An 11356-nucleotide genomic window follows, 5' to 3' on the forward strand; every position below is an offset into this window, starting at 1 on the left:
TCAGAATAATGTCATCAAATCAATGTCTCCACTGCACGTTCACTAGAAATCCTAGCAAATTCTTACCCTCCTTCTTCTGACCATCATTTTTTTATTTTTATTAATTTGATAAGAAGAGGTTATTTTTTGAAAATGGTAAACTCACTTAAACCGTAGGCGTAAATTTTCTTTAGATAAATGAAAACATCTTCTTTTCATTTTGCCTTAACTTTGTATAGTTGTATTTATGATCTATCAAATCTTCTAATTATTATATTCTAAATATGTGTGCATGAGAATGTTCATTATGATTTATGGTGACAATTATAGATTACGATTAAAAACATTTCCATCTCATCTTGTTATTAATATTGAATTTTATTAATTGTACTCAATAGTATATTATTATATCACCTTTATTTTGGTTGATTAGGAAAATGTCAAGAAGACCTATCAATGTAGATGAGCTTGATGTTGATGAGATGACTGATGATGCATTGGGATATCCTGAAGTGCCATCCATGGTATCTCAATCTAGTGAAGCTACCATAACTACTGCAACAACTTTAAAGAGGGGTAGGAGAAGTACAGTATGGGATGACTTCAATGTACTTGATGTAAAAGATTTTCAGGATGGAATAGAGAGAGCTGAATGCAAAAAATGTAGAAAGATGTATAAGGCTAATAGTACTAGAAATGGAACTGGAACTCTTCGAAGACATCTTCAAATTTGTCCAAAGAGGGAAAATGTTGATGTGGGACAAATGCTTATGGTTAGAAATGAAGGGCAAATGATAGTAAGAGACAAAAAGAAGGATCAAGATTTTGTACGTGACAAAATCACTAGGCTTGTGGTTAGACATGAGTTACCATTAGCTTTTTTTGAGTATGAGGAGTTTAAGGAATTGATCTCTTACCTTTTTTCGGACTATACTCATATAAGTAGAAATACACAAATGACTGAGATTTTGAAGCTCTTCCGATCAGAGGGTAATAGAATCAAGTCTTTGCTTTACTCTTTTAATGGTAAGATCTCTTTGACAAGTGATTTGTGGACATCCATATCCAATGATGGGTATATTTTATTAACTGCACATTACATTGATAAGGATTGGGTGTTACATAAGAAGTTATTGAGTTTTTGCATAATGCCACCCCCTCATACTGGTATGCATATTTGTAACATGGTTTCTCAAATTATGAATGATTGGGGCATTGAAAGAAAATTGTTTTCAATTACTTTGGATAATGCTACTTCTAATTTCAGTTTTGTTGAGATGTTGAAAAGGAATTTAAACTTCAAGAATGCTCTTCTATGTAATGGAGAATTTTTTCACAATAGGTGTTGTGCACACATTCTTAACTTAATTGTGCATGATGGATTGAAATGTATTGATGAGTCTGTAGAGTTAGTGCGATCCAGTGTAACCTATGTGAAAGCATCTCAATCAAGGAAGGTAAAGTTTTTGAAAGTTTGTAAGCAAGTGGGATTGGAAAGTAATAAGGGATTGCATGGAAATGTCACCACAAGGTGGAACTCAACTTATCTTATGCTTGAATCTTGAATTTTTTTATCGAAAAGCATTTGAAGTTCTTAAGGACTTGGAGAGCAATTATCAAGCATGCCCCAATTCAGATCAATGGTCAAAGATTGAATGTTTGATAGGTTTCTTGCATCCTTTTTATGAAATTACTGTGTTATTGTCTGGCTCCAAATATCCTGCATCCAATCTATACTTTGTCAATATATGGGAGATACATCTAAATTTGTTAGAGGAGATTTCAAATGAAAGAAGTTTCATGAGGTCAATGGCAATAGAGATGAAAAAGAAATTTGACAAGTATTGGAGTGGTTATAGTATAATTTTAGCCATTGCTTTGATATTTGACCCTCGTTACAAGCTTGATTTTGTAAAATGAGCATTTTCAAAAGTTGCTCCTTTAGACTCAAATGCCAATGTCATGTTCAACAAAGTCAAGATTACACTATATCAACTGTTTGATGAATACAAGAGTATGCATAAAAGTGGAAATGAGAATCCATCAAGTGCGATGCCTCCTCGTCCTGGAAAATTTAGAACAAGAACTGTAAGTAAATGTGATTCCTTAGTCTTTACTTAAATTCTACTATTTTATTTTTTTAGAATTGTAAATTTCTATATTAATTACTAATATTACTAACAATTTATGTATTCCTTAGGAATTTACGGCATCTGTGATAGCTGAATTGGATAGTGAATGTACATCTCAGCTAGATTTATATCTATCTGACCCAAAGATCCCATGCACTGATAATGATGATAATTTTGATGTGTTGGCTTATTGGAAGGCTAATGGGTCAAGATATCCAGATGTTGCTCGAATGGCTCGTGATGTACTAGCTATTCCAGTTTCAACTGTGGCATCTGAGTCAGCTTTTAGTGCTGGAGGTCGTGTCATTGATAAGTATTGAAGCAAGCTACTACCAACTAACGCTGAAGCATTAATATGTCTTCGAGATTGGATGTTTGATGTTGATTTCAGAGGTTTTTTTTTCTTCCCCATTTCCCTTCCCTCCCCTTTAATCACATATTTTATAATGAACTTTCGTTTATCAATTAATAACTTGTTTACTTTGGTGTGTAGCTGAACCTGCTGATGATCTTGATGAGTTAAACAATGCGTTAGGCAATGTGCTAGGAAGCGTCATGGCATCAAGTTCAACAGCTGCTACTTCCTCTGCTTGTTCTAACTTTTAAATACTAAGGTAGTGTACTATTAAACCATTTGAAATCTAGTAGCATACATTCTATTATGTTATGATTTTTTTTGTCATGTTGTTAAGACTTCAGATTTTATAGTAGCTTAGCTTTTTTTATTTATTATCATTTCTCATGTTTTATTTGATTTGGTTCAAATAGGTGGACTTGAACAAAGTATTCAACAGTTAAGAAGGAGGTTGAAATTCAATGCTTTTGGAATTTGGATGAACTCATTGAAGTTTCTCTAAGTTACTTTCTTGTGTTTGTTGTTATCCTTTGGCCTTTGTTTATTCCTTTCAAAATAGAGCTTTTTTGTAATGGTGTTTAAGTGTTTTTATTCTTTGATATTTAGAAATTAGAATCATGTTTTCGTAATTGTTACATTGTATGCCATTATGGTAGGACCAATGGACCATGTGTTGTTACTAGGCTCTAGCAAATCTATTTCTTATCACAAGTAATTTTAAGTTGAGCCTTCATATAAATCTAATTTCATTGGGTGAAGATTGTAAGGTTGATCTACACATGATAGAAGAATCTAAATTTTTTATTTTTTTGGGGTTGGGGTAGGGGTGTCAATTTTCAACCCAAACCGTTAAAACCCAAACCGGACCGGCCTGTTATAGCCCGAACCGATCCTTAATGGGCCGTAATTGGGCTGAGGACCCTCAGCCCGAACGGTTTCGGGCTGGCCCGGCCCAGCCCGTGTGCGGCCCGTCAGTCCGTTAATCATTCACATATATAAATTAAAATATTAAATGTAATTATTATTATTATTTTTTGTATTGTTTAAATGTAATTAATGATCCTTGAATTTCGGTGTTTGAGACGTTGAGATTCGAGTTTGAGTAGTAGAGAGTTGAGTGTTAACACGTTTAACAGTTTAAGTTTTAAGTTTTAAGTTTTTAATTTTTAAATTTCACTTAGTTTTATTATTTTAAAATTTAAAATTCTTAATTGATAACTCTTAAATCTTAAGTCTTAATCTTAATCGTTAACTTTTTAGTTTTCAAATTTCATTTAGTTTTATTATTTTAAAATTTAAAAGTCTTAATTGATAACTCTTAACTCTTACAAATTAAATTTCATTGGGTGAAAATTGTGAGGTTGGTCTACACATGATAGAAAATCTAAATTCTTTATTTTTTGAGGGTGGAGGGTGGTTTGGATCAAGCTAATGCCATCACTTATCCTTGGATCTACTTGGAGTCTTCATCCTCTATCTTTTGTAGTTTTGTGTGTGAGAAATTAGAATTTGGAGTTGAGGAAAAAATAAAAATAAATTTCAATATTGATTTTTAATTTAGTCCAAACCGTTAGCCAAACTGAATCCAAACCATTAGGCCAAACCGTTAGTCAACCCGAACCCAAACCGCACCAAACCGAAACCGCACCGAAACCGTTATCTTTTAAATGGGCTGGTTTGGGCTGGGGGTTTTTCAGCTCGAAATCGTTAGGCCCGACCCGAAACCGCTCCAAACCGCACCGTTGACACCCCTAGGTTGGGGGTGTTTGGATCAAGGCATCAAGCTAATGCCATCACTAGATTTACTTGGAGTCTTCTTCCTCTCTCTATCGTAGTTTTTTGTGTGAAGAGTTGAGGAAAAATAAAAATAAGTTTCAATATTGATTTTTAATTTAGTCCAAACCGTTAGCCCAAACCGAATCCAAACCGTTAGCCCAAACTGCTAACCAACCCGAACCGAAACCGCACCGAAACCGTTATCTTTTAAATGGGCTGTGTTTGGGCTGGGGGGTTTTCAGCCCGAAACCGTTAAGCCCAGCCCGAAACCGCTCCAAACCGCACCGTTGACACCCCTACATGGTGGTTACCTTTTTGATCAATCGTAACTCTCTTTCCATTCTTCTTGATGTGATTCATCCGAAAACGAAACCTTGCTTTCGTGAAAAGGATAGATCCAGTCAAGGGGAGAGTTCTGGGTAATCCATTTATGATGTTTGTTAGGTTTCTTGTCACCCAGTGGTTATGGGAGTGTTAGATTCGAGATTTAGGCTATCATCACTAGAAATCCGGAGTAAAATAGATGATCAGAAGCTTGAGTTTTGGATTGAAACTCTCTGTTTTTGGGGCGGTCACTAGTGGCGGTCGCTCAACCTAAGCGACCGGCACGAGCGATCGGCACGAGCGACCGGCACGAGCGACCGGCTGGTAAACAGTGACCAACTGACTTTTGGTTTTGATCCAATTTGATTCAATTGACTTATGCATTATTGTAACCCTGTATATAGGTGTTCTCTGTTTGAAGAGAAAGTCTTATAATAGTTTACGGATTTCTTTTTACGGACGATTTATTTATATGCAGGTAAGGACATTCAATCCTATCTTTATGAATAGACTTAAACATGCTAGTCTAGTGTCTGTTAGTATTAGCCTTTCATTTTATATGCTGTTGTAATCATGTTCTACATGCTGATCTTGTTATATTGTTGCTATTTATCTTACATATGTACTTTGTTGATTATGAATGTTATATACTGATGATGGTTAGTATGTGGTTCTGATGGATGAGGTATTCCTCTGGGATATCTTAGATTGGGATATCAGAAGGCTGTGGTATGGGACACATGCCTGCTGATGTCTCCAGCACTGTCATAACTATTGGATGACATGTTTAGGTAGAGTCTAGAATTTCATGGCTAGGTACCCCACATGCTACTACCCTTTCGGTAGGGGGATTGAAACTGGATGACCCGTGATGACAGTGATGTACGTTGGTCCACTGTTAGTCATATAAATGGTAGGGTTGCATATGTTAGGGTTGGGCTCATGGACGTCCAAGGAACGGGCCGGGTGTTGTGAGGAGTCATGAGAGCATTCCGCCCCAACAATATGTGGATGACCATAGGGTTATGGAATGAAGTCCAATAGCGGTAGCCAGTCCGTGAGGATTCTCATTCCTAAGTTGCGAAGGATACTGAACCGAGTTGGTTGGTGTCATAGGCGATGTATCTGGACTTCATGTAGACATGTTACCTGTATGACCTTGCATTGGATTAGAAACCCCGACATGCGCCAGTACTCATTACCAATGGTCGTGGTGTGAGAGTGCTGACTTAACCCCAGCCATGGTTTGAGAGCCAGGTGTGGACTTTCCATTTTACCCAGGATCCCTACAGAGGTAACCAGTCCTTGCCGGATCAGAGTGACTAAACCTACCCAGAGGAGGGCTGGTGTATATCTTAAAGCGTGTCAGCTGATAGAGACTTGCATAGTTAGAATCATAGTATCATTCATACTTTGCACTCATTCATATCATACATGCATTGCTGATTTGTTGGATATTTGGATGGGAATTGTAATGGTTCTTACTGAGTTCTCTAGAACTCATTCCTTTATTGTATATGTTTTATTAGCCTGCGCAGATGGAGGAAATGTGTCGGAAGATGGATTGGTTCCTATGAAGGAACCTTCCCGTATGAAGAGGATGTGGCACCGGCAATGAGAAATGGAGATAGCCTGTGTGGGAGCTCCTGCAAGTGCATGGAGTGCGCTTATCGCACCTATTGATGGACAGCGACGAAAAGTGGTTAGACAGTTCGCTCAGCGAATGGAGACGAACTGGAGGACCCCCTTTCTAGAGATTCAGGAGAAACATTATTTAGCCTTAGAAAAGGAATCTGGAAAGAAAATAATATAACTCTTTTTGATTGCTTCCGTTGAACTCGTATTCATTTTGATTCGTTATTCTTTCATTTATTATTATTTTATTGGAGTATTTGGACTCTTGTAACCCTTTAATTCATTTATTGAACTATTACTGCTCTTGATTGTCTTTATTTGTCTTTATTATTGTTGATAGACTAAAACCGTGGATCTTGTGACGGATCACTCCCACGGGTTGTCGGGCGGGTAACTGAGACCGACGGGTGGGGTGTGACAGTATGGGATTTCTTCGTCCGATTTGATCCGTTTGACCTTCAGTCTTCTAGGGCTTATTGCTAATGATGTATTTATGTTTGTTTAGGGTTTATTTGCTAACCTTGGACTTGATCTCTTGTTCCTCCAGAATTTCTTCGAAGCTAGATTTGCATGATCTTAGTTTCTAAATTGGGAATTGCATGAATTTACTGTTGTTCTTCCATTTTCTTATTATGATATTACTGTTGTAAGTACTTCAAGTATAGTAGGTCTTATTCATATAATTTTACTTATTTAATTGATCATGTTTATATGTTAGAATATCAGTTGTGTATGTTATGACTGAATTGGGAATGTAATTGTTTAGGTATGATTTGGGATTGGGGAATGTCCTTTTGACATTTCTGTCCTTGGACATCAGTGGAAGTGGTATGAGACATTTCCTATGGTGCCCTTTGACTCTTTCCCGGATTATTGGTTGTCATACCTAGGGCTTGTCTAGCATTGTTTGGCTAGGATGTCCCTGTTATATCAGATCCGATTCGGAAGGGTATTGAGACTGAGTAACCCATGGCAGTAGTGTGGGTTTGTGGGTGCTTAAGACCAGTAACCAACCCTATTGAGAGGACATGGATCACATTGTGTGGGGCCATTCATTGGTAGGGTCGCAAGTAATAGACTTAGGTTCATGGGTGCTCAAGACAGGTATCCAACACGTGAGAGGACATGAGAGCTTCCAGTTTATTATTTTTGGATGACCAATAGGGTTGATGAGTCCATAGTTCGAGTTGGTTGTAGCCATAGGATACGTTGACTCTAGTGAGAAGGATACCAGAAAGGATTGCGACATGCGAGGAATGGAAGTATCTGACTCTGACTTGATATAATTAAGTAGAAGACTCGCATTTGGTTAGGCTTAACCTTGACATGCGCCAATATTTAGACCAATGGTGATGTGAGAGAGCAGTGACCTAAACCCTAGCCAAGGAATGTTCGAAAGGGATGTAGTGTCACATCCACCTAGCCGGTACCCTATCTGGCATACTCGGGAATGTGATCCCCAATCCAAGGATCAAGCATTGAGGGACCATGCCTCCCACATATGGAATAACACAATCATGAACAATGATAATTAAGGTAAAAGCGATAAATAACAGATATCATGAATAAGATAAGATCAAATAATCAGAGTATGGAAATATGTGATACCAAATATATAAGTGTAATCATAAGAATGAGAAAATGATTGAAAGTCACTCTCTCAAAGGCAGCGGAAAAGTAGTAAAAATCAAGTTACGTTAAATCCCATGTTTAAAGAGTAACTCAAGAAAGTTAATTACATATCCCAAATGTTTAACAAAATCCAAGGAAATGGGGCACTAAGCAAGGGTTTCTTCTATCTTGATAATTGTCTCTTCAAAAGTGTGAAAAAAGAAAGCCCAGCACGACCACTCCCTCACTACAGTAGGGCTAACCCTAGTACATAGAGTAATCCTCTTCGGCACCATAATTACATGTCCCATCACTGGCACTCAAGTGCAAGAGTTGACCTAATCCTGATAAGCTTCAGTCTCGTACTGATAGTCTTCACCGACGTAGTTACCATAGCCAGTAGTGTATGAGTCATCAACCTGGTCTTCATAGTATTGACCATCATAATCAATAGAAGTTGTATTACCTGTAGGAAAGTCTAACAAAAGATGTGGCAAAAAGGAGTGAGTTCAAAAGAATTCAGCAAGGCAGTTCAATCCATAATAACATAATGATGCATCCAAAATTTGCTTAGCCCTTAGATATTCTTAGAATGACCTGCAAAATAGAGCATCAAATGTGGCCCAACCGCTAGGGTCGGGAGTCCACCTCCGAAGGCTAAGTCAGTTGATGAACTTAATCACAAACGGCTCTGCTAGAGCACAAAGCTAAGGAATGAATAACTGGAATACGATTTAGATAGTAAGCATCTGAGTGTTTTCGTCCGTCCCTACCTTGTGGGGAGGTTGATGTCTTATATAGAGTGTACCTTCGAATCTTCTTCGTTGGATGTATTTGAGCCTTCTTCGGATAGTCGTTGGGTCTTAACTGATAGATCCGTTGAGTGATAGACTTCTACTAGTTTCGACTAGTAGATGACTCCTAGGATAACCCGACTATTATGTGATGGTTATCCATATGATAGTGATGAGTGACAGCCGCCGAATTCTGCTGGCCGTCATTAGGTTGATTAACCTACTCCGAAAGTATCGGATTAGGGCGTGCTTGTGACCGAGTAAGTTTTCTTCCTCAGCAAGCTATCTCATGGACCTGGCTAGCTTGGAAGCAAGTCGATTCCTTTCGTCCCAACCGGAGTTGAGGGTCGAACCAAGAATGAACCAAGTTCGATCATATTTTATCCATATCACGAGCCCCCCAAACCAAGCGTTCGGTCGATCCCGAGGCCTTGTTTTTTAACTGGGTTCTTCGTCGAACAATAGCCTTGCGTAATCCTCAACCCATTTAAATGTCATTTCACATTTAATGCGGTTGTGTCGCTTTTTCCTCGAGCATTGTGAGGGTGACGCCACGTGTCCTTTTGTAGCCGAAACTATCAATGCTCACGCAATCCAAAACGACGGTTTCTGAACGCCTGCTTTGGATTCATGAGTTCAAACTTTCGAACCATCTTCAAATCTCGATCGTTGATGCCAAATTCATCTCGATCGTACACGTTCTCGAACACTCGTGCGGGTGCTTAAAAGCGGTTCGTTTTCTCCGTAGGTTTCATCTCTTAGTTTGGAATTTTGAAATCTGGTCGTCTTCTTTGAGCCTTCACGATTCTCTCGTCCTCGAGCTTTCTGCCTCAGTGACTCAGTAAGTTTACTGACTCCTTCGCAAAATTTACTTTCGTCTCCAGGTTTCTTTTTTCTCTAGAAACTTCAATCAGACCTTTTGGTAATGGAAGATAGAAGGGTTTGTTCTGAGACTTCCCCTGTACCTAGTGCCGGTAAAGGCGATAGTGATGAGGCCTTTGTTTCTGTACCTTCTGGGCAATCGGATAGTGACAATAAAACCCTAACTGTTCTCTGGCGTGACTTTGCAAAAGTTAGCCAACAGAAAGGAGTAGAAGAAAAAGCTGAGACTTCTTCTGCCCTTCCTGAGTCTGGACCTTCCATGACTCCTATGGTGACTGCCGAATCTTCTGGGTAGTCGAGACAACCTACCAAATCCACCGGTGGACCTGATTCTGTTGCTTCCTCCTATAATGAGGAAAACCTTCCTTTAGCCGTCCAGGGTTTTAACTCTCCTTCTTCATACCATCTTAGGGCTCCCAATTCTGATGAGAGAGTCAATTCAACCCTTCCGGGCGAATTTTCACTGTATATTGATACATTGGAAAGCGGGGTCCGCTTTCCCTTCTTCAATCCTTTGTTTGCAGCCATTCTGAATCATTGGGACATTTGTCCCGGAATGTTTCTTCCCAATAGCTGGCGTCTCATCGTCGGCTTCTTGGGTTTATGCTTTGAACTTGGCATCACGCCTTCTCTTCCTTTTTTTGTACATTTTCCTGTTCTTTCTATTTCCCATCTTCCCGGCTGGGTTGTGCTTTCTAAGCGCAATAAAGTGGGTAGCATTCTTGCCAAAGGAACTTGCCCTTCCAATCATAAAGGATGGCGCAAGCGGTATTTTTTTTGCCGAGCGCCTCAATCAGACCTTAACTTCCCGACCATCTGGAAGCAGTACATTTCATACTCTGAGGGTAACCGGGTCCTTCCATTATCCGAAGAAGACAGAACGGCCGTTGGGAAGATCAAGTCAATTCCATGGTATCAAGAGATACATGGATATGAGATGGAATACAACTCCATCCTTCAATACTGGGGGTTGGCTCAACGTGAGCTTTCTAACTGCCACGTATCACTTTCCTGAAAATACTGCGAATTCTTTCAACTTAACTTTCGTCTTTCTTTGCAGTGTCTCCAAGAATGAATCCCGAAAGTCTTTGGGTAAAGGCTGCCAGGGCTGTTGTGACTGCTGAACAACGGTCTCCTTGAGCCTTGACTGCAAAACAGGTAGCTTCTGCACCACCTCCAGACCCTTCCTACAAGGGTATCAGGAACCTGAAGCCAGTGGCTGAGGCTTCTGGGAGAGGGAAAAAACCAATGATGGAAGAGGTAGATATCCCCTCTCCCGCTCAAACTAAAAGGAAGCATGACTCCGCTGATGCTTCCGCCCTGAAGAAATCCAAGAAGAATAAAGATTCTGAGGAGATCTTTGTGCCTTAATGGACGCTGATGCGGACAGAAAGGGCAACATAGGACCCAGAGAAGGCTGCGGAATGGAGCTCTCTTGGTCTTTTTCCTGCCGATCGTCAGGCCTTTGAAGCCCTGGAGGATGACGTTCTCGTTCGTCATTCCACAAGGTATTATTTTTCTTGATCTTCCACCAAATGTTTTGTAATCTCTCATGAGATCTTTGATAATCTCCTTGTCTTTCTAGGAATGCTGTGTTGAGCTTTTATCAACACATGGAGGCATTGAACCGAGCTGGTCGCAATGGCTCCTTGCTGCTGACCTATGAAGAGAATTTGGCAAAGGCCAATTCTAAAGTAGATCGGCTGAAGAAAGTAGCCAATGAGTTGAAGGAGAAGCACGATGAGGAGATGAATTCCTTGAAGAAGGAACTTGACTCGTCAATTACTCGTGCTGTTGTTGCCAAACGTGAGGCCAAGAAGTACAAGAATGAGGCTATTGCCTTTGGTGAGAGCCTCGAGTTTACGTCC

At 39.5% G+C, this 11356-nt stretch overlaps 1 pseudogene; it reads left to right on the forward strand.

The window, feature by feature from the left end:
• Window positions 1-416: 416 nt before the first annotated feature.
• LOC149005129 (zinc finger BED domain-containing protein RICESLEEPER 2-like) lies at window positions 417-10859 on the forward strand (annotated as a pseudogene).
• Window positions 10860-11356: the final 497 nt, after the last annotated feature.

The sequence above is a fragment of the Hakea prostrata genome, chromosome 9 (assembly GCF_041222555.1).
Source record: "Hakea prostrata isolate BN-2017 chromosome 9, UWA_Hpros_2, whole genome shotgun sequence".
Lineage (NCBI taxonomy): Eukaryota > Viridiplantae > Streptophyta > Magnoliopsida > Proteales > Proteaceae > Hakea > Hakea prostrata.